This window comes from Prionailurus viverrinus, chromosome D1 (genome assembly GCF_022837055.1).
Source record: "Prionailurus viverrinus isolate Anna chromosome D1, UM_Priviv_1.0, whole genome shotgun sequence".
In the NCBI taxonomy this organism is placed as follows: domain Eukaryota; kingdom Metazoa; phylum Chordata; class Mammalia; order Carnivora; family Felidae; genus Prionailurus; species Prionailurus viverrinus.
The window spans coordinates 17,779,134-17,803,286 of record NC_062570.1 but is presented as its reverse complement, the minus strand read 5'-3'; the positions used below and the strand labels follow the sequence as shown (position 1 = coordinate 17,803,286).

The 24,153-nt window shown below is 50.1% G+C and overlaps 1 protein-coding gene across 1 annotated transcript in view; it reads right to left on the bottom strand.

Annotated features, from left to right (window-relative positions):
* POU2F3 (POU class 2 homeobox 3) overlaps positions 1–24,153 on the bottom strand; it is a 72,216-nt gene that overhangs the window by 24,095 nt on the left and 23,968 nt on the right. The window lies entirely within an intron of this gene.

Here is a 24,153-nt window from a genome sequence, read left to right as displayed (position 1 = left end):
GTTTTGGGGTCATGTGATGGGGCACGAGGGTGCTGGGGTACTCCTCCTTAGCCCCACCCATGACATTTTCACATGGTTCTCTCTCTCGGGGAAGCAGCCCCACACTAATGAACAGATCACTGGCGATGAAAACGATCAAAGCTGTTGTCCTGGTTGCATAACTCGTTTGTGGAAAGTGTTTCATAAACATTTCACAAGAAGGAGAATTTCAAAGCATGAACATCTCCCAACCTGCCTTCAATTACAGGCAGGATTTTTTTTTTCTTTCTCCCCCCCCCCCCCCCTCTACACTTCTCCTAGCAGTAAGGAGAGTTTCTGTTTTGTAACTGATCTATAAAGGGTTGGCAGCGAACATGTTGCTCATGAAAAGATCCTAAAAATATATTTCCAGTGGTAGAATGGGGCAGGCAAGTAACTCATCTCAGGTGAACAGGGCTGAAAGTCCCCCGGGAGATGTTGGCTTGCATTTTCGCTTGGGAAACTCTCCTCTTTCTGTGGTTCTTGGTTGTTCCCTGGGAGTCCAAGACTCCTGCCTTCAGATGCCTCCGGGAAGTGCCTGGGGAGATGGCCTCACCCAGGTTTCCAGTCAGAGCAATGACAGACCGGCTTCGAGGCACTTTTGCCCAGGGACACTGGGATCTTCTCCCTGCCCGCATCAAACTTCTAGACAAAGGAAGAGAAGAGACAGGGGACCCTTGAATAAACTAGTAGCTCCTCAGGAAGCCAGGGCCACTTGGGGTTGCTACCTCCTGAAAAGGAACTTTTCAAAGAGGCATCCTTGTTTTTCTGGCTTGCACCGACTCTGGAAATGCAACAAGCTTATCAGTCATGTTATTTAATGCTTTGGCTTCAGTTCTTAAGACATAGCATTGCTAGTGCTGACACATGTGTGAAAAACCCCATCATTTTAAGCCTATAAAAGTTTTCTTCTCCCTCTGGCACATAAGTCCATGCATTCAAGTTTAAAAACTCTGGGAAGGGGCTGCGTCCCTACGGAGGATGAATCCTCACAAATGTTTCTTGGTGGCCAGGACTTGAACGACGTCATGCTCTCCCTTCCTTCAAAGCCTTCCCGAGATGCCCACCATGTTCCCTTCTGGTGGGTCGATGGAGGCTCTCTTTTTTCTGACCCTGATCCCCTTTGAATCACACCCTTCTGGCTCTCCTAGTAGGCCACCTGGTAGAGAAGAGCCCAGAGCTACTACTGTCTTGAGAGGAATTCCACACAACTCTTGATTTGCCCACACAGAGAGCTGTTCTGCCCCCAAAGAAGTGAAACGGCAGGAGGTAGGAGGTGCAGTGGGGGAAGAAATGCTGAGCACGTTCTCTGAATCAAACTCTGAAAATGGTTCCTGAGCCCAGTGGTTATTCTTGGGAAGTGTCTGGTGAGTGAATGCAGTTTGGCATCACACTGGGTTCTTCTGCATACACCTGGGCTGCCTATCATGGAAGGACTTTGCTGTCCTTTTCAGAGCAGGAGATGATTTAGAAAGAAAGAAAGAAAGAAAGAAAGAAAGAAAGAAAGAAAGAAAGAAAGAAAGAAAGAAAGAGAAAGAAAGAAAGAAAGAAAGAAAGAAAGAAAGAAAGGGAAAGAAAGAAAAAAGGAGGAAAGAAAGAAAGAAAAGAAAAGGAAAGAAAAGAAGGGAAAAAAGAAAAAGAAAAAGACATCCAGGAAGCAAGTGCAAGTCTCAGGAGCAACCAGGAGTTCTGACTTTCGGTCCCATCCCTGCTTCTAACTAGTGGCATGATCTTTTTTTTAAATTTATTTATTTTGAGAGAGAGAGAGAGAGCACAAGCAGGGGAGGGGCAAAGAGGGAGAGAGACAGAGAATCCCAAGCAGGCTCCTTGCTGACAGCGTGAAGCCCGATGCGGGGCTCGAACTCACGAACGTCAAGATCGTGTCCCGAGCCGAAATCAAGAGTCAGGCACTTAGCCGACTGAGCCACCCAGGCACCCCTGGTTGCATGATCTAATATTTTAAGTTACTTCATTCGGTTCTCTAGGCCTAGACAAAAGGAGAAAAGGAGACTAGGTGGAATCTACTTAAGAAATTTATAATGCACGAAAGAGAGCGGGAGCAGACTTGGGAGCAGAAAGTATGCTGACTGTCTCACCAGCCCCATTTCACAGATGACAAAAGAGATTGAGGCTTGTAGATATTAAGAAACCTCCCTGAGGTCAGACTGCAGGTAAATAATAGAGATGAGATTCCGGTCCAGGTCTATGTGACTCCATAGTTCTACGTAAACCTAAGTCTCACCTGCGAGTGATGGATTCACAGAGTCATAGACTCTTCACGGTGCACACCGTGCCAGCTACGTGGCAGACATTCAACAAGTGTTGGTTCCCTTCCTTCCCCATCAGAACTGGAAGGAAATGCAGCTAGCACCTGGCCCAAACCGTTCATTTCACAGCTACGACTCCTGAAGCCCAAGGAGGGGCAGACCAACTTGCTCAGGGCCACAGACCTAGAGTGGCAGGCAAGCCCGGCCCGGAGACCCAGGGCCCATGAGGACAGGTCTCCTAACTCCCCACACACTATTCCGTCCATTCCATTGCACGGCCGCATGGCTCGGTCTCGTGTTTTTATCGCTCAAAATATTGTTTCCTACATTTCCTGGTCATAACTCAGTAGCAACCCTAATCCCACTGCTCTAATGAGATTTCATCAAAAGAAAAGTCCCCGTTCAGAGTTCTTCATTACTACACAGACTAAGGTTCATGTCCAGATAGAGCACAATTGACTAGATATGATAACATAGTACTTGGCTTGGGACCCAGTATTCTGCATTTCCTTGACTCTCCCCTGCAGGAATTCACTCCAGGGGCTTGATATTTGCTCATTTCCCTCCCTCATTATCAGGAAGCTAAGTGGGGTAGGCGAACAAGAGCATCGGCTCCAGAAAGAGAGAACATAATATTTTTGTAGCACTTTAGCGATCCAAAAGCACTTGCAAATATATCATCATTTATCCTTCATGATAATTCCATGAGGCCAATAATCTTATCAAACGTTTTTACAGATGCAGGAACGATCAGGAGAGCCGACCGAACGCGCCCACCATCATGCAGCCAGGAAGAGCGCAGCGTGACTTTCTACTTGGGTCATTCGCCTCCAGACCCTCCCCCTCTTCTTCTGTACCATTTGGTCCAAGTGAGGCAACCCCATTGGCCTCCCCCCAGAATTTCCCATCCGAAAATGTCCCTGTGGGCCCCTACCTCCTCTAAGTTCCATGTTGTTTTCACATTGGTACGTGGTTGGTGTAAACATTTTCACAAGGGTGGCCTGGGACTTTTATGTGCATGTGGGGCTTACATAGTTATTGAACGTAAAGTTTGCAACAAGTCTGAAAGGGATTCTCCTTGGCATTTCCTGGGTGACTGCCTGTGACCTGGAAGCCTGCCCCTGAAAGTTGGAGCATGGGTTACCAGTGTAAGTAAATGGGTTTCCCTGGTAATTTTTACCTTTTATTTTTTTTTTTAAGTTTGTTTATTTTGAGTGAGACAGAGAGAGCATGAGCAGCGGAGGGGCAGAGAGGGAGTGGGGGAGAGAGAGAATCCCAAGCAGGCTTTGAGGTCAGTGCCCAGGGTCCCACGTGGGGCTAGAACTCACGAATGGTGAGATCATGACCTGAGCCAAAACCAAGAGTCAGACGCTCAACTGACTGAGCCACCCAGTCGCCCCGGTGATTTTCACCTTTGAGAACAGCGTTCTAGCAAGACCGAGGGCCTCGTGTCTTGAACTGCTATGGAACTCCAGATAAACTGAGGCACCCCTCGTGGCCTTCCAACACTGGGTCTGCTCTGACAGCATGGAGTAGCTGGTCTTCCACGTGGCATGCTTGAAACACAGAGGTTTCCTGTCCCATAAAGGTCCCCTTCCCAGGTCAGTTTAGCGCAACGAGAATTTAGTATGCACCTACTGTATACCAAGGGGGAACTAGAGGCACGAAGATGAACGGGGGCCTGCCGGGTTAATCAGGACACAGGACACGAAAAGTAAACAGCAACCACGCAATGCTTACAGCAATCACAAGCACGCATCGTGGTGACACGGAAAGATTGTGACTCACCGTGGCAGGGCACAGCACGGCCAGAGGAAGGGGAGCGAGGTAAGGAGAGCCCCGCAGAAGAAAAGTCCTTCTGAGCAGCCCTGAACGGTGAAGGGGGCTCCCCAAGGGAAGGCACGGAAGGGCATGTCAGGAAGTGGGAACGGCTCGTCCAAAGCTGCAGAGGACGAGAGCAACCAGCAGTCCAGCGATGCTGCTGCCGCATGGGGGTGCAGAGAGGAAGGCCTGGACGAGCAGCCAGGGCCCCTGGAAGCCCCGCACACCGTGCAAGGAGTTTCGATGGACTCTGGGGGCAAAGTGTCACCAGAGGAAAGGGGAATAGCACGGAGAGACTTTTGTTCAGCTCAGTTACGCCGACGGCGGTGTGGAATACGGGTCTGAAGTGGGTAAACCGCAAGCAGGGTGCTGATTAAGAAGCTGTTGATGGCAACAGTCCAGGTAAGACCTGATAGGGATACATGCGCCCAAGGCCAAAACAGCAAGGACGAGGCAGAGGAGACAAAACGGAGAGATTTTAGGACAGAACATATATTTCCACCCTTGAAGCTTTATCCTTTGTAACAAAGGCCTGTTTATTTCAGGAATCCCCTGGTGAATGCCTGCGGGCCTGAAAGAGCGAACCCAGACTGGTATCTGAAAGGCCACGGTCAACCCAACTGCTCACAATAGCCGGAGCGGAGAGGGTTTGGGTTTCCAGAAGGCGTGCACAGTTCGGCAATGTTTAATTTTTTAAAAGCTAATTATGAATTTTAAATGAAAAAAAAAAAAAAAAAAAAAAAACCAACAGATTAAGGAGCGCCCGGGTAGCTCAATCAGTTACGTGTCTGACTTCGTCTCAGGTCATGATCTCCTGGTTCATGAGTTTGAGCCCCACGTCGGGCCCTGTGATGACAGCCCTGAGCCTGGATCCTGCTTCGGATTCTGTGTCTCCCTCTCTCTCCCTCTCCCCCACTCGCACTCTGTCGGTCTCTTTCTCTCTCTCAAAAATAAACTTAGAAAAAAAAAGAAAGGTTAAAAACAGCACTCAAAATGTCACATATCCGTATAGAACTTTTTAGCTTACGAGGTGTTAAAGTTAGTTGTAGGGTTCCTTCTTTTTCCTGGGCAGAGGGACTCTTGAGAAGTTAAGGGGCACACGATGTTAATAAACATACATACAGATATTGCTGTGTGTGCGTGTGTGCACACGTGCATGTTTAGCAATAACAATAGCTAAAAAATAATAATAGCAAAAATAACCCAATCTCCTTCTCTCCCCACTTCTTGAGTCACTGTCTATACCAGCAGGCAACACCTGGGATGTGGCCTGCAGACCTTAGAACTTTCTGTGATGTTCTACAGTTTACAAAGCACTTTCAAGCATACAATTTTGGTTGAGTTTCAGAATATCCCCATAAGATGAAGAGGCAGGTGATGGTCTTTCCATTCTATGGTTGAAGAAAACAAAGTTCATGAGAGGTAGATTTTCCCCAAGTCCATAGCTGGCTAGCAGGAGGCCCAGGGTCTGAACCCGAGTCCTCTGCTTTAAAAGTCAACACATCTTGGGGCGCCTGGGTGGCTCAGTCGGTTAAGCTTCCGACTCTTGATCTTGGCTCAGGTCATGATCTCACAGTTTGTGGGCTCGAGCCCTGCATCGGGCTCTGTGCTGATAGCGTAGAGTCTGCTGGTGACTCACCTCTCTCTTCCTCTCTGTCTGCCCTTCCCCTGCTTGCACTCTCTCTCAAATTAAGTAACTAAACTTAAAAACAAAAATTCAACACATCTTTAAAATCCCTAGGATATCCTCCCTCCAGATAAGCAGATTTTCAGTCCCCAAACCTGTCCCTTGCAGCTCCAAAGACTTTTATTGCAGCTTGGGATAGAGATATATTGGTTTCATTTTGACTAGAGATCTTACTAAAAGGTAATGTATATATCTCTACTTTCCCTTAAAGAGTACTTGAAAGATAATTTAGTCAATGACTCAAGTCGTAACTGTGAACTCCTCTTAAAAGCAATCATGCCCTTGGGGGTAGCAAGTGTTTGGCCTCTGTTGGCTGCAGCACTAAATAGTCCCTAGTTGCTTTTTTCTTTTTCTTTTTCTCTTTTTCTTTTCTTTCTTTCTCTTTTTTTCTTTTCTTTTTCTTTCTTTCCCTTCCTTCCTTCCTCTTTTCTTTTCTTTTCTTTTCTTTTCTTTTCTTTTCTCTTCCTTTGCAGGTATATTTTTTTCCAGGTTTTTAAACTCCTTTCTCACACCAGGTTTTTATCCGCTACTGTTGGTATGCTTGCTTTTAGCAGCCCCCTCTACCAGCTCAAATTTGCAGTTCTTATTTGCGAAGGGCTGGAAACACCAGATCATTAAACCCATTACAACTGTTTCTAAAATAAAACTTTAAGGCCCTGAGAAAGGGCTTGGTACGAGGTCTCATTTTGCTTCCTTATTCTTAGTTGGGTTCTAAATGGGTGAGGCTTCGGGCTCCCTGGATAAGTGAGGCACTACAGTAGGTCTGGGAAGCTCCCTTTTACATTGGGCTCACCCTTTGGTTCAATTTCTATTGAGTACATAGCTCTCCTATTACCCTTCTTAGCCTGGGATAGGGCTCTCAGCATGATGGTTGTTCAAACCACCGTAATTGACAGTGTAAACTCAATTGTCTAGGGCTGGGAACAGTTACCAAATTGGTTATGAAAAGGCTGTGTGAACCTGAGTCAGAGGATTCTCTAATCATGTATCTGTTTCCCTACCTATAAAAGGGAAATAATCTCTGATTCTTACCCAGATCTCAAGGGCTAGGGCTAAAATATCTATGAAACATTCCAAGGAAGGCTCTCCTTGCTCTGGTCACCAAAACAATATGAAGGTAATGACTGTTGTTCATTTATTACCTGGGAGACCTACTTGCTTGCTGCCAGAGCACGACGCCTGTCATTTCGTAGGTGCTTATTAGATCTACGGGGAATGAATGCGTGAATGCTTTCAACAATCCTAGAACACAGGACACTGGGTCTCAGAGAAGTCAAATGATTTCCCGAAGATCGTACACCTAGGAAGTGGCAGAATACCACCTGGTTCTGAGCGGATCCAGAATCAACTCTCTCTCCACTGTATCACACGGACTTGAAAAGTCACACCACACTAGGCTGATTTCCTTTCATACAGGGTTCCTAGAAATAAGGATCCGGCAAATGCTGTAATTATTGTATGCGTGCGTACAGTACATGTATGCACGCACTTTGATAACACATATATTTCAGTCTACCCATCACCCTCTTTAAGTATAATATCCGCAGGTGGACAACGTTCAATTATCAGATGACATCCGGTTAGGCCAGAGCACAGTGGGATCATTTGTGCGTTCACTGATCCATTTACTCCGTCAACAGATGTGTATCGAGCAGGTACTATGGCTGTGTTGTGCCCTGATTGCAGCCATTCCCAGCACAGATGAGACATAGTAGGCCTGAGCATACACGTATGTGCGCTCGTATACGCGTATGCATGTATATATGTATGTATTGTCTCTGGAGGTCAAGATGGGGTCACATGGGTTGAGATAGGATTAATTAACACGTCACCGTCATCCAGGTGGGAGGTCTCTGGCGACATGTCGTAGGACTCTGCGCGTGGCCAGTCTAAGAATGTTATCAGTAAATTGGATGAAGATACAGCACGCGTACTTCACAAATCTCCGTGTGAGGAACAGGACTACCTAGTACTTTGCCCAAAGATGTCAATTTTTTTTTTTGAAAGCTTGAAAATATGGAAGGAAGGAAAGAAAGGAATAAGATAAAACATAGGGAGCAAATGTCACAATCGTTTACTTAGAATATGAAACTTAAATGTACAAGTTGAGGCAACATTTAACATTTAAAAATACTCGAGAGACATTAATGAATTCTAAGAGCATGCAAGTTGACAGTGTGATAGAATTATCTTCTTAAAAAAATCTGGAGGCTCGGCGGCACGAATGGAAGTAGAACATCAAGGAAGCTTCCCCTATTTGACCATATAAGTTCCATGAAGACAGGCCTACTACTGTCTCATCTGGGCTGGGAATGGCTACAATCAGGGCACAACACAGACACAGTACCTCCTCGATACACATCTGTTGAATGAGTAAATGGATCAGTGAACGCACAAATGATCCCACTGTGCTCTGGCCTAACCGGATGTCATCTGATAATTGAACGTTGTCCACCTGTGGATATTATACTTAAAGAGGGTGCTCGGTAGACTGAAATATATGTGTATCAAAGTATTGAGGCACAAATGAATTCAAAGAGGCCGTCAGAACACCGTAAAAAGAAGTACTTGAAAACAACCTAATGTCCATCGACAGAGTGGTAAGCAAGTAAAATTACCCTGAAACCATAGAATGTTACATGGTCGTCAACAAAAGTCGTACAACTATCTGCCATGAAACAACCTATATATCCTATTTTTTTTTAAAAAAAGTTTTCATGCTTATTTGTTTTCAAGAGAGAGAGAGACAGAGCGTGAGTGGGGGAGGGGCAGAGAGAGAGGGAGACACAGAATCCGAAGCAGGCTCCAGGCTCTGAGCTGTCAGTACAGAGCCGGACACGGGGCTTGAACCTGTGAACCAGGAGATCATGACCTGAGCCAAAGTCAGATGCTCAACCGACTGAGCCACCTAGATGCCCCTGTAAATCCTATTTTTTAATTTAAAGAGAAAGTTGCAGAAGAATACACACAGCATAATTTATACACATAGACGTACATGCGTGTGAATTTTCAAAACCCACAAACATTTGGACATTTGTATTTGTACCCATGTCCGCACATGTGCAGAAAGAAAAGTCTTCTAGACATTTACACACCACAGTGAAAACAGGATTTACCTCTGGGAGGAGGGCTGAGAGGGACAGGGATCCAAAGTCTTCCTTTTTATCTCTATTATTAAATTTTTTTTGCTACCAGAAGGTATTCATGTATTCTGCGTGTCGTTGCTTTAAGTAAAGCAGTCGAGAACCTGATGTGTGGAATCATCTGGGGAATTCCAAATATCTACATGTAAAGGGGAAGGTTTTGGGGTGATAGCTCTTCTCAAATATTGAAGGGCTGTCAGGTGGAGGAGAAGGACTCAGGCCCTGGAGCTAAGGCAGGCAGAGTGACAACTCCTAGAGATGGTGACCATGGGGACATTGATCGGGGTCTAACAGGAGAAAAAGTGGCCTAACAGTACAACCGCTGACCCTGGAGTAGGCTGTATTTTGGGTAGCGCAGCCAAAATCCCTGAGCGAGCTTTGGCAGAGATGTGGGGGCAAGGGCCATCTGACAGGGGTGTGAGACCATTTCATCACATACAATTAATATTTTAACACACGCACGCACGCGCGCACAAAAGCTCAGATGGTAAAAACTGAATATATTTAGCTTTATAAAAATTTGCTCTGTTTTTTTCATTTAAAATGTCACTGCAGACAGTGAAAGCTTAGTCCTAAGATGTTATATTACGAATAAGCAAGAGTATTGACACGCGAGATGGAAGGGAGGAAGAAAAAGCCTTTGTGCAGATAGCAGAGGTCTGTGGCGCCCTTCTGGGAACAGGGGACCTTTGACCTGAGGGATCTTTTCGCCCTGAGAGTCCGTATGTCTCTGACTCACTCCAGATAGAGAGATTCAACCCAAACTTGTCTCCACGGTTGATGAAAAATAGTCACAGTGACATCAGGTGTCATTGGACATTCCCAGCTCCCACTGTTTCCGTTAAACGGCCAGGAGAGGGCAGTCCCAGGAGAGCCACATAACCCACCAAGGGGCATTTGTTAAGGGGCCCGTTCTGGCTTGGGTCACTAGCTTAGCTCAAAGAGTTTAAAACGCTGGGTCGGTCAGAGTCCTCTCTGCAGACCCTGGGTCCCCGGAGGGTGGCCCCTAGCACCCCAGCAACCACTGAGCCTCAGCCAACAGCTCCCAGCGCTGGCCAGCAAACTGCGGAGTTGGGAAATATTTACCGGAGCAGACTGGATGGAGCCCATGACATACTCTATTTGCATAAACCCAACAAGCTCACCTTCCTGGGGTAAGGGGTGAGATTTTGTGGATCACTTGCTGAGAAAAAGACGCCAGGAGCAGAGCAGCACGAAGGGAAGTAGGCCCCCGAAAGCAGAGAGATGGGAGTTCATGACACCCAGGATAGAGGGACGGGTGGGTGGGCGGATGGGTTCATGCCAACTATCTCTCAATCCATTTATTTACGAAACATGTACTGAGTGTCTACTCTATTACACTCCTCTACTGTAATAAATAAACCACAGACCCTCTCCTCAATTATTTCACAGTCTGGTTGGGGAGGCAGACCCACTCCCAGTAGAAGCCTGTTGAGATACAGAAGGTGGAGGGGGTGGTCCCAGAGGGCTGCCTGCAGAAGGAGGCATGAAAGCTGATGCCAGGGCTCACTCAAAACAGACTCAAGACGCTTGTGTATACCTGTTCCTCTCTACCTTCAGGACACTTCCATCATCCCAAGGAGGATTCTCATTGATTCTTTTTTTTTTTTTTTAAGTTCACTTATTTATTTTGAGAGAGAGAGTAAGGGAGGGGGAGAGAGAGAGAGAGAGGGAGAGAGAGAGAATCCCAAGCAAGCTCCGCACTGTCAGCACAAAGCCCGATTCAGGGCTTGAACTCACAAACCATGAGATCATGACCTGAATCAAAATCGAGAGTCAGATGCTTAACTGACTGAGCCACCCAGGAGCCCTGGATTCCCATGGGTTCTAATAAGCCCCCAGGCAGTACTTAGAAGTCCTTAGGATCTGGGAAAGAGGGGAGCTGAAGCCCTCTGGTGAAGCTGGCCTCCCCAGATCCTCTTCCCGCAGAGCATCCTGTTCCCTGCCTGAGCATTCCCGAAGAGTCCTGGGTCCTCGCTGAGCTGCCAGGTCCTGGGCAAAGTCCGAACCCCAGGTCCTGCTGTTCCCTGCTCTGCTTTATGCCAGGAAAGTGTCTGTCTCTCCCAGGCCCCTGGGCAAGGCCAAGCTCTGGGAAGTACTCTGCGAGCCAGGAAGCTGCCCTCCGTGTTGCCAGGCTAAGTATAAGGGGAAGTACCAAGTCCTGAGAAAGGAAGTTGGTTCTGGTTCATGTCAGAGAGGAAGAGACTCCTTGCCTCTGGGCGGCTGCACTGCTCCCCCTTCCAGACAGAGCCGTGTTAACCTGTTCTGGCCCGGTGGCTCAGTGGTTCGCGCTCTAGCAACTTGATCCCTCCTCTTCGTGAGGGTCCCGGGCCAGAGCGAGGGGGACTGAAGTACTCCACCACTGCCCCCTGCAGGAATCAGCGTGTACCCCCAGCGACTGGGTGTCCAAATCTTTGCAGGCCTCAGTTTACCAGCCACACAAGGGGTCTACAAAGCCTGCTTCCGATCCTTCAGATGCACCCCTTCATAGTGATGGGGTAAAGTTTAAACAACTTTCTTGCTATGATCACACACTTTCTTTTTTTTTCGAGAGAGAGAGAAAGAGAGAGAGTATGAGCAGGGGGAGAGGGGCAGAGGGAGACAGAGAAAGAATCTTAAGCAAGTTCCATGCTCAGCATGGAGCCCGAAGCAGGGCTCAATGCTGCGACCCTGGGATCACGAACTGAGCCAAAATCAGGAGTCTGGACGCTCGACCAACTGAGCCACCCAGGTGCCCAGGATCGCACACTTTTCTTTGAAAGATGTCATCAGAGGGAAAGGCAAGATTAATCTGTAATTTACCTTAAGCAAATACTATAGATGATGTTTGGTTCTAACTGACTGTAAAAGGGCATTCTTCGTTTGCCTGAAAAGATGTGGTCTAACATTCCTTTAAATAGCAGGCTCTCTTTTGGGAGAAAAATCAGATTTAGTTCACAAACTTTGACTTAAATGTGCATTTCAGGGGCCACCCTCTTAGGTACAGTGAGACATGCCTGTGTTTACCTGGCACAGACCAAGCCTGGCATATTTCTCTTATTATTGAGGTAGCAACGGCATGAGTCAGGTACAAGGACACGGGTAAGAACACTCAGAAGCATCGGAATCTGAGCAGAACTGCCACCTGGAAAAAGGTGAACCCCAGGCCTCCAGAGCCTTCTGAGGGCAGAGCTAAGAAGAAGAGGCACACAGGAGCCAGGCTGACGTGAGATGGGACAGCTGGGACCAATGTTATTGTGACAACACCAATAACTCATGTTTATTGAGCATCTACTGTGTCCCAGACACTTTACCTTCAAAATCTCATTTCATCCTCCTCTGACAATGCTGTAAGGTTCATGCTATCATTTCCCCCCATTTTACAGAGGCAGAAACTGAGGCTGAGAGAAGGTGGAGTGACCAGATGACACAGAGCCTATTGGTAGAGCCAAGATTTGAATCCAGGTCTGTGTGATGCCACAGCTGGACCTCTGACCACGACACCGTCACCTGTAAGCCTCGAAGCAGGGACACCCTGCAGCAGTCTATGCCAACAAAGCCTGTGCTACTTTCGCAGAAGATGCCGGTGCAGGAGAGGGGCTGCTAAGAAACAAAAGCAAAACAGGATGTGAACCAAGGATCCTTGGGGGTTGTGAGCCAAGGGGGTTTTTCGTGGCCACGCAGGGCAGAGGGAGGGGAGTCTTGACTCTGGAGAGCAGCGGGGGCAGCTGCGATTCGCAGAATAAGCTGAATTTGGAGACAACAGACCCGTACTGAACACGGCGCCGATTGGCGAGGAGGCTCAGAATAAAGGTAAACTGAACAGGCCTCAGCTCCCCACTTAGCCGCAAGCCACTTCACCATTTGAGGCGACTGACCAGGTACATTGGTGTAGCGCCTGAGCCCTGAGGGTGGCCTTCAAAGCCATTCTTGGGCTGGACCAAGCAAGAGAAGGAAGTTTGAGATGGAAAAAGTGTATTTTCAGCTGCAGCTGGGAGTCTGGGAGGAGTAATCTCCTGGTAGGGGGCAGAGAGAAATCCGGGTCCCACCCCCTGCCCTGCAGGCACATACACAGGCAAACAGTCCTCTCCCTGCGCCCTTCTCACGCACAGGCCCAGGGAGGCGCTTCTCGTGGGGCCAGGGGAACCCTTCTCCACCCCACCCTTTACCTGGCAACCTTCCCTGGGCCTGCAGATACTATCTCTGTCACCCCAGCTGGCAAGCCGTGGCTGTAAGAGGTCTGCGGGAGCCGATATGAGTGAGAGGACTCTAGAGACGTGGAAACGTACTGTAGGGGTGTCGAATGAGGGGCTCTGGGTAACGTTAGGTCGCGTCTCACCTGCAGGAGAGTGCTTGTGCGCGCGCTCTCTCTCTCCGTCTCTCTCAGCCTAGTACAGTGTAGAATCACACAGGCCTGTTGTATATCTGAGCTCCACCTCGGGTAAGTTACTTAACCTCTCTGAGCTATCGTTTCCCCAGCTACAAAATGGGAATAATAACGCTTACCTCACCAGGATGGCGTAAGAATTAAGTAACAGCAAATAAGATATAACTCTATGTAAAGCGCCTGGCACCTTCCCCCATCCTCGGTTTGAATCCTGGCTCTAAGCAAGTCCCTTGGGCTCTCCAAGGCTCAGTTTCATCTTCTGGAAAATGGGGATCACAAAAGCTACTGCCCTGGGTCGCTTTCGGACTTTAAACGAGATACTACTTGCTGAAGAACTCAACCCAGGGTGCTTGTTAAGCCGAGGGCTCAGCGCATGGTGTCAGCTGCTTCCGCGACTGGGGCCAGATCCAGCTTCCCTGTCAACACCGCTGCTCCGAAACGATTCCCACACGGGGGAGACCTGGCCTTGCTTTTAGTCCCACCAGGGTCTCACCGGTATCCGCCAAAGGCAACTCACCGAGATCTCCAAGGAAAGTCCACCTCTGTATCCCTGCAGAATCAGGGAGACTGGATGCGTGCCTCTGCCTTGCGTCCTTGCTGCTCTCCAACCCACACCTGAGCAGAGAGGAACAATCTGCACGCCCCGTCTAGAGGCATCCAGGGACTCGTTGCCAGTGCCTGAGCCGGTGCCCCAGAGGGGCTCTGTGGTGGTGTTTGCGCAGCCTGGTGACCAGAGTGTGCTGGGCGCAGGCCTCCTGAGAAGCCCCAGCTGCTCCTGCTCCTCATCTGCCTCACTGCCCTGCTCTCAGCAAGGCTCGGTCCATCTAATGCTGGGGCTGCGCCCTGGGGCCGCAGACGCAAAACAGCTGACCGTCTGAGCCTCCGGCCAAAGAGCCAAGCTTGGCTGGCAAAGGAAGACGAATTCGCACCTCTCCAAAAGCGAAGACTCTTATCACCTGCTTCCCTTATCTTTCTTATCACCTGCTTCCCACCCAAGCGTGGAGGGGGGGCGGGGCTTAGACTGAGTGCTCAGGGATCTCAGCAAAAAAAGTACTCTTCTAGAAGCATCCGTAGTCCATCTAAACGGGTGCAAGCCCAGCTTAGCAGCCACACAGAGAGAAGAGAGGAAGAGAAAATGATGGGTTCTCATTCACCAGAAAATAATAAGAGCTGATGTTTATTGGTTGCTCACCGTAGGTCAGAGACTATTCTAAGTCCTATATCGTGGCTATAATTAATCCTTGCAACATGCCTAGCAAGTAGGCCCTATTAGTGGTCTCTCGTCTTTGGATGAGGAATGTGAGGTCCAGGGCAGCCGATCGGCTCACCCATGGTGACTGATGCCTCCTCCAAAGAAGCAGGGCCGTGGAGGGCGCACAGCCACGCAGATCTGGAGTCCGGCGGGCTTGGCTTTCAACTTGCTTCTGGATGGCGTGATTGTGGGAAAATTCCTTAGCCTCTCGGTGCCTCAGTTTCCTCATCTACAGAACTGGAATGAGCCCGATACCTCACAGGATTGACAAAAGTATTCAATGGAACAACGGACGTTTGCGTTATAATAACAGGCGATGATGCATTTCGCACTCCGTGCCCGCACACAGGCAGGATCCAATAAATACCATTATTGTAGTATCTTGGCTATGGTGGGGAAATCACTCTGGAGAAAGCACTGATACAATCTCGCCAGGTATCTCCTGCCTGAAAATTAATTCTGTTGCACGTCTACCTGGTGATTCCACGAACCCAGTTGTATTTCCTCTTCAGGCAGCAATGGCTTACGTAGCCCCTGTTCTGATATTTTTAGGGATGTTTCAGACCTGTCTGCCCCATTGCATAGCAAGTACATTCTCTGAGGGCACAGGCTGCGCGTGTTATTTCTGGGGTGCCTCTTTCTAGTGCTGGGGAGACTCTGTTTCCCACTCATATTTCTACGTGCAAGGACTACAGCCACGGGTAAATCTTGCGCTCTGCCTCCTGGTGGAAGTGACCTGTTTTCCTGGTGGGTCTAGGTCAGCTGTCCTCGCTGGGGATGACGGGCAACCTGGAAATTGTTTCCTGAAATCAATGGGGTGGTTTTTCTGGCTAATGAGGAGGCTCGATTTGCATGGACTGGGCAGAAGGCAGGCACTTCAGACCTCCTGCAATGCAGAAGACTATACCAAACAAGGGCCACTTGTGTCCATGCCCCTTTCATGCAACTTTCAAATGCCCCATGGGACATTTGTGTGTCAGCCAGTAGCCGGCCTAGAGTCACGTGAGCCTAGAACCCAATTTCATTATTCATGCGAGCACAGAGTATCTTTCGCACACTTTTATTTTTTTCCTTTCTTTTTAAAGTTAACTTATTGATTTTGAGAGAGAGAGCGAGCAAGAGTGAGCGGAGAAGGGGCAGAGAGAGAGGGAGAGAGAGAATCCCAAGCAGGCTCCATACCGCCGGGGCAGACCCCCATGCAGGACTCGAGCCCACGAACCGCGAGACCATGACCTGAGCGAAAATCAAGAGTCAGACGCTTCACCAACTGAGCCACCCAGGCGCCCTACTTTGGCACACTTTTAACACACACTGGCTTTTTCCACGGATGCCATTTTCTGTATAAATGAAGGAAAGATTTTTATCTTATTTTGCTTGGACCTGTATTGAGAGTTGTTTAACAACGTTTTGGAAAATCTTGGCTTTTGAGCTGCCGGTAGAACATACTGATATCAGTCTGTATTTGTGTCGGTCACGGGGCACAAGCATCCATCCTACTATCTCGCTAAACATGCCAGGAGAGTATGCACAAAGACTTCCTTGCTGAAATACATATTATTTTATTTTAAATTACTTCTCATTCTTTTAAAATCAGAGCATCTTGTTGATGCTTATTTATGCCTTCTATAAATTTCATTCTAGGATATTAAAGGAGCTTTACAGAATCCTTATTACAAGGGACATTGGGTCTGGTAAAGCCGAGGACAAGTTGCGTTTTAATTTTTTTTTTTAATGTTTATCTATTTTCAAGAGAGAGAGAGGGGCGCCTGGGTGGCGCAGTCGGTTAAGCGTCCGACTTCAGCCAGGTCACGATCTTGCGGTCCGTGAGTTCGAGCCCCGCGTCGGGCTCTGGGCTGATGGCTCAGAGCCTGGAGCCTGTTTCCGATTCTGTGTCTCCCTCTCTCTCTGCCCTTCCCCCGTTCATGCTCTGTCTCTCTCTGTCCCAAAAATAAATAAACGTTGAAAAAAAAAAAATAAAAAAGAGAGAGAGACAGAGAGCAAGCTGGGGAGGGGAAGAGAGAGAGGGAGACACAGAATCGGAAGCAGGCTCCAGGCTCCGAGCTGTGGGCACAGAGCCCGACACACGGGGCTTGACCCCACGAACCGTGAGACCGTGACCTGAGCCAAAGCCGGACGTTTCCCTGACTGAGCCACCCAAGCACCCCCGGAACAAGTTTTAGAAGGAAGTGGATGTGTGTGGGTTAGTCCCTTCTGGTCCCTCTTTTCAGACCTGTCTGTTGGCTAGAAGGGTACTATCAGGTCTGTTCTCTATCACCTCTACCTATGCCGGGGGGTTGTATTTAATTCTTTGAAAGCCCACTGTGGCCTTGCAGCAAAACCATGGAAACAAGTGTCAGAGGACCGACAGTCTTCCCATCCTTAACGCCCATTCCCCAAGGTCTCGCAGGGAGATCTCAGAGCCTCCCTCCGGCTCCCTGGGTCCCTTACCCCTGCCTGGCTCTACGTACCTGCCCAGCTTTTTGAGACTCGCAGAACCAGCCCCATTGGCATTATTACCACGGCGCAGGGGATCTCCCTCCCCTCCACAGCCTCCTCCGCTGCGCTTTCTGTCCCACTGGCTAAGAGCTCCTATGGGCAGGGCCCGTGTTCTAGTCCCCTCTGACTCCTTACTACCCAGCTAAGTACAGGTCTGTGGTATGAGATGGTCGAACTTGGTCAATTAGCTCCTTCCCTTGCCCTCTGGTGCTCGGCTCCTATGATGCCTGTTCTCCTGAGACTGCTGCCTGAGTGTCCAGGGGAGAGGGCTCACATGCGGCCACGGCAGACCCTCACTTGCCAGCCTGAGAGCCTGGTCTGGCCTTCCCTGTGTTCCCCTCATGGGCCCCTCTGGAGAAGCCTATCATTCTGGACCCTCGCAGACCTTCCCTTAGGCTGAATTTTGTTGATTTTATAATTTTTAAAAAATGTTTATTGAGATACAGCGTGAGCAGGGGAGAGGCAGAGAGAGCGGGGGGGGGAGACACAGAATGGGAAGCAGGCTCCAGGCTCCGAGCTGTCCGCACAGAGCCTGATGCGGGACTCGAACTAATGAATCGTGAGATCATGACCTGAGCCGAAGTCGGACGCTTGACCGACTGAGCCACCCAGGCGCCCCTGAATTTTGCTGATTTTAGAGAAGATGCCCCATCGAGCCAACTGAACACTACAAATCAACACATACCAACCAGGAACTGCCAGAGAACCATGGTAGTTCACGTTCAAGAAAACAACGAAGAAAAATCCCATCCCATTTAAAGCTAACTGCTATACGGGGGCACGCTGGGGTCACTGCTCTGGGCTGGCTGGCGTGGGAAAGTCATATATTGGCACAGGTGGGCTGAGAAAGCCATCAAGCCTAGGGCTGAGAGAAAAACCCAGGTCACGGATTCTCCACTTTGGTGGCAGGAAGCTTAGGGACAAGGATACCTGCCAACTTGCTTCTGATATCCTTCCGGCCTCAGAGAACTTTTGGAGTCTTCCAGCAAGATGGCATTCAACAACATACATGGAAACGTTGCTCTGATCCACCTGGTGGAAACTCATGGCCCAGGGCATGGGGGATTCAGAAGTCACCAGGACAGAACAGCTTGAGGCCTCCTAGGTGTGCACCTGCCACTGTGGGCTCTCCCACCCCCGGAAGCTGGTTCTACTTCCCGACGTCCTTCTGAAGCTAGCTGTTGGTCCAAAGAGCAGGGAATGGAAACGGGGTCCTCTGGGCTTCTGAACTCAGTGACAGGGCACCTCAGTGACAGCCCCTCTACTCTCTCAGACGAGTCCTTCTCCTCTTCTGGCCACACCTTCTAGTTGGGTCTGCCCGCTGTCCATGTTCTCTCTTTTCTGTCACCTATGCTGATGGCATCTCCTATCCCTCCCCAGGCCCACACCCAAGGTCTCCATCATCCCCCAAAGGCTTCCTTTCACACCGTCTCCATTTTAAGCCAACACCCCACCCCTTTGTCGCCTCATGTCCATATTTCCTTCATCTCCTTGATTCCAACTTGTCCCCCGGCTACAGCAATCTGGCATCTGCTCTTACCACGGCCACCACAATAAGGCCATTGCTGCTCTTGTCACTGACAAACCAGAACCTGTTTTCAGGCTTTGGGCTCTACAGACACTGGGGCCTGTCCCCACTGTCATGAAAATCTCTCCTTTGTGGGTGTGGTTCTCCTCCTGTCCCCCTGACCATTCCTTCTTCTTCTTGTCCACAGGCACCCACTCTTCTGTCCCTTTACGTGTTTCTTCTGTGGGTCTTCCCAGGGTCCCCATCCCATTCTGCATACCATGTCAGGGGACCTCACTGCCTCCCACTATTTCCGTTAACATGATTCCACGGTGACTCCCTGATATGCATCCTGACCTGTGCCCCAGGCTCCGGGTCCCAACTTCTCACCCTGTATCGGTACCTGTAGCCCATCATCTGCCCCTTCCTCCTCCTCCTCCCATCTGGACATACTTGCTCCAGCTCCTGGCCTCTTGATCTCTGCTTGCAGTCCCTCTAATGCTTAGCATCCCGAGCTAGAAACCTAAGAATCGTGCTGGTCTCTTCCTATGTCTTTGCTGTCTGCGTCCAACCTGTTGCCCAAATCCTCTTGATGTTCTATCAGATCTCCCTCTTGAACTTGGTTCTCTCCACGCATGCTGACATAATCATAAGAATAGCAAACACTTATACAGCACATACGTTCTAGACCCTTGTCGCAAAGGTACACACCCTCTCATTTAACCCTCACGACAACCTCGTGAGATAGGTACCGTTATTCTCCCCTTTTTCCAGAAGAGAAGGTTGATTTTTCTTAATGTTTTTATTTATTTTTGGGAAAGAGAGAGAGAGAGAACACACATGGGAGAGGGGCGGGGGTGGGGGGCAGGGGATCCGAAGCAGGCTCTGTGCTGACAGCAGAGAGCCCAACGTGGGGCTCAAGTTCACAAACCATGAGATCATGACCTGAGCCGAAGTCAGACACTTAACCAACTGAGCCACCCAGGTGCCTCTCCGGAAGAGGAGATTGAGATTCACATAGAAAGTGAAGAATTTGTTTATTTATTTATTGAGAGAGAGAGCGCGCGTGCACAGAAGGGTCAGAGAGAGAGGGAGAGAGAGAATCCCAAAGCAGGCTCTGCATTGTCAGCGCAGAGCCCTATATGGGGCTCAAACTCACGAACCCTGAGCTCACGACCTGAGCCAAAGTCTGATGCTTAACCGGGTGAGCCACCTAGGTGCCCCAAAGGTGAAGCATTTGCCCCAGGCCACACAGCCAGGATTCTAACCCAGGCAGTCTGATTCTGTGTTCGCGTGCTTGACCTCTTCGCCATAATCCCTCTCCTTACCTTTGCCTGCTTCTTCCCACAACAGCAACATTCCATCAGGCCTCTCCTTCGTCCCTACTTCCCTCCTCACCCCCCCCCCCAATGCCCTTCCATTAAATGAGACTAGTCACCCTGGAAAATGCCTGGTGGCTCCCTACTGCCCACAGGAGAAAATGCCTTGCTGGGCGTTCAAAGTTCTTCACAGCCCGGCCTGACCCACAGTCCTGCCTTCACCACCCACCATCTGGGCCCATGCTGATCTTCTCACACTTGCCCTGAAGCCAGGCCTTTTTGCGAGTGAGCCCTCGCACTCACCGTCTCCTAGGCCTAGAATATTCTTGCCTGCCCTACTCTGCCAGTCAAACGCCCTGCTCTTCCCTTGGTCACCCGCTTCAGACCTCATCCCCTTGGTGCTGTGCTCAGGCGGTATCCAGGAGCTCACGGAGCCACGGCATAATTCTGCAGTTTGTCTCCTTACTCACGACACCCTCTCGCTCACGCTTAGGAACGCCCAGTTCTTCAAAGAATGAACGATCGGCCGCCGATCCAGGCCTCTGGGTCCTTCTGCCTCTGCCCCTGAATTTCCAATGATTCTTTTCACCGGATCACACAAAATCGTAACGACTGGAAAGATTTCATGGGATTCAGTCCCCCCCCACCCCTCTCTACAGCTCAGGGTGAAGAGCTGGACACCCTCCTCCCTGTATCTTTTCAAAGAAAAAAGCGAAAGGAGAGTGGGAGTCAAACCAACCAGTCAGAACAGGGCATAAGAAAAATGAGGGAACGGAACAGACAGACTGCGGGAGCCTGAGAGATCACCTCGCGCAGACTTCTTTATCTTATCCGAGAGGAAACCGCGGCCCGGAAAGAGGGAGAGGTTTGTATAAAGGACAACAAGTCCGGCTCCCTGTCTGGGGATCTGGCCTTAACCTCTTGCCTTTCCACTCGCTTGTCTTCCCTAGGGAGCGCAGAGGGAGCTCAGAGTGGCCCTGCTTCTGGGTCCCTGGATCTTCCCACAACTATCCCCCAACCCCGCCCAGGCTGCTTTCCTGGGACCAGGAAGTTAACAGATTCAGCGCAAAACTTCCTGATGAGCCAATGTCCCTTGCTCCTGCGGCTACAGGACTGCCCTCTGGCCAGTCCTGACTGCAACTCCCAGTTGCAACAGCTGGCTTGAGGCTTTCCAACCTGGGCTTCACCGAGGCCAGTGGCTCATCCTTTGCTCTCCTGTGTCTGCCAACCCCTTCTCTGTCCCATACCGGCCGCTCCTACGCAACCGCTCTTTCTTCCCTTCCCCACACCCTCCGCCAGCCATTTCCTCCCAGTTAGTCACCGTGAGGTCATGCTCAGCCTCTGGCTCCCAGGCCTCTCCCTGAGGACCGTGTGTGTGCCGGGAGAGGAGAGAGACCGTAGGGGAGGATGTAGCAAGGCATCAGGGGAATAATGGGCTCTGGAGTCAAAGGGATGGGAGTTCGAATCCTGGCTCTGCCAGCTGGTCAGTCATGTGACCTTTGGCCAATTATCTACTCTCCCAAATCCTTTGCAAAAAAAAAAAGGGGGGGGAGGGGGTGGCTGCCGAGGAGGCACCGTCCTCTCCTGTCTGGTGGGGATGGTAACGCTTGTAAGGAGCCCAAAGTGCCTCGCGTCGAACTTGGATGTTGGTTTACTTCCCCCTCACGGTGAAGTGTGCAGGTGGCCTGGAGACCCCGGGTGCCCACCTGGAGGCCTGCAGGCGAGCTCGTGTGAACGTGAGGCGGTGGGGCTAGGTATCTGATGGCTTCAAGGGACAGAGTGACACGTAGCAAGGAGGGGCCTTGTGGGGCCCACGGATGTGTACGCTCGTGAGCAGAGGGCTCCCGCATGAGCGTGTAAAGGAGTGTGACCAGGCTGAGCCTCTTTCTCCAAAACTGCCCCCTTCTTGAAAGGAAAGATATGTCATGTCCATTCTTATCAGTAATGAGAAATCCAAACACCCTTTCCAGGGGAGGGAGGGAGGGAACAACCCACCCCGTGGGGCTCATCTAAGCAGAGGAGACTCCAGGCCCACTCCTGCCAGAAGCCAGCACCTGTCTCCCGACTGGTGGAGAAGCCACACCCCAGAAGATGTTCAAAGGGTCAGGGGCCTCTCTGCAGGCTGCCTAGGGCCAGAGGGGCTGTCCCCCAGCCTCGTCCCAAGCACGAGGGTTTCTCAAGCTTCCGAAAGATCACACAGGCAGCCAAACCCACCAGGCCTGTGGAGCAGGCCACCTCCAAACTGGGCTGGTGTGGTCATATCTCGGTGTGGAATGGGCCCCTCCCATGCATCTTCTCCAAGGGCCTTGGACAGTGAGACGTGGGCCCCAGGCTGCCATCCTGAGTCCTCAGGGTGGAAACCACAGGGCACACGCCACATCCCAACCTCCTTAGGACTCTCCTTCGGGATCACAGAATCCTTGGGAATCTCCTCCGTCCTCCTGCCCTTAAAGCAAACCTGGCAAAACCATCCCTTAGAGAAGAATCTGTCTCCCATTTAAAGACCAGGGGTGAGAAGCTGATTCTGCTATCTTTCCCTTGGCCGTTCCGGTGTTTAATCAACCAGGTTGGCGGCAATTTCTTCCTTGAGGCTGTCTCTTTAACTGAAGGCTCTTTCTGTTTCAGGCCTCAAGTTCAGAGAGTCGTTAGCAAACTTCCCCAGCGAACAAAACGCACAAAAGTGACTGCCTACCAGGTTTTGGCCGACGACTCCAGACTATTCCTCTCTCTGACCACGAGGGATGCACCCAGAAAGTACCCAGCCCTTTAGAAAACGTTAGTAGTGGCTTCAAATCACGCTCGAGATAAAGGAGAACATATGCCTGAGTCTGCTCTCCAGTCCCACCCCAGGCTGCCACCTAAACTTGGACGGAGTATATCAGAGCAGGAGGGAGCCCGTGATTATCCGATGCACCCCCACACTGGGATTGTCTTCCCTTCCAACCCACTCTTCTCTGCCTGACAAACTCCTACTCACCCTTTAGAGCCAGATTCAAGTATCACCTCCTCTGTGAAGCCTGCCCTGAGCTCCCAGGAAGAATGAACTCTTTGCATTTCTGGTTGACACACCTTCTACATACTTGCAGTGAAGCAGGGATGCGAGCGTATAATTATTCCCTTAGGAGTCTCTCTCTGCTCCTCCCTCCGCCTCTCCTTCTCTCTCTCTCTTCCACTCCCCATACTAGACTATAAATAAGCTCCTTCAGGGCAGAGACCACGTCTTAATTTTTTTTGTGTTCCGATACCTGGCATAGTACACAGGCGCCCCACGCCGCCCCCCGCCCCCGGCAAATGGAATAAATTAATTTTTTTGTTTATTTATTTATTTTGAGGGAGAGAGAGAGAAAATGCATGAATGGGGGAGGGGCAGAGAGCGAGGAGAGAGCGAGAATCCCAAGCAGGCTCTTCACCGTCAGCAAGGAGCCCAACTCGACTCGGGGCTTGAACCCATGAACCATGAGATCGTGACCGGAGCCCAAGTTGGACACTTAACCAACTGAGCCACCCAGGTGCCCCGGAATAAATTCATTTTTCAGCTGACCCCACCTTAGCTTTCCTCCCCCCAACATACCCTCCCACATCTGCTCTGACATCACACCCTGTCCCGGTCCTCTCCCCTAGTCTCGCCACCAGCCCCTGATCTCAAGGGGAAAGTCATCTCCCCCCCCCCCCCCCGGCTCCATCCTTCCGTTTACACACCACAGCCTGCAGTCTGTCCAACACCACCTTCCCACCCCTGAAGCTCCTCCCCCGCCATGACTAACTCGAACCCCACCCGACTTGGTTTTCTTTAAAGGCGCCAAGCTTGTCTACATCGTCCCACTGAGCCAGGCTCGATACTCCGTCCTGGGCTCTTTTGTTCTGTTCCCCCCCCCCCCGTCCTGTTCCTTCTCTTCTCCTTTCAATCCCTGAGGAACCCAGGTACCCCATCTTTTGTGCCTCCATGAATTCCTCTCCGCACAGTTGGTCCACACCCACAGACTCGCTCGAGAGTCAACTGAGGCTAAGCTGGGACAGGAAGAGAGCTGCCATCTTGCTTCTGCACCACATCAGGCATATGCTTATTCCTCAATAATTGTCTCCACTTGTCAGCTCTCTTTTGAGGGGAGAGTGAAGAGGAGACCCCAACATTGGATTATGGATTGGGGGAGGGGGTGGACACAAAGGCTCTTTATAGGACCCGTCTAAGCCTGAAAGCTGAGTCCATAAATAAACACCCTCAAACTTGATATAATCTTTACATCTCCTGCACCTGA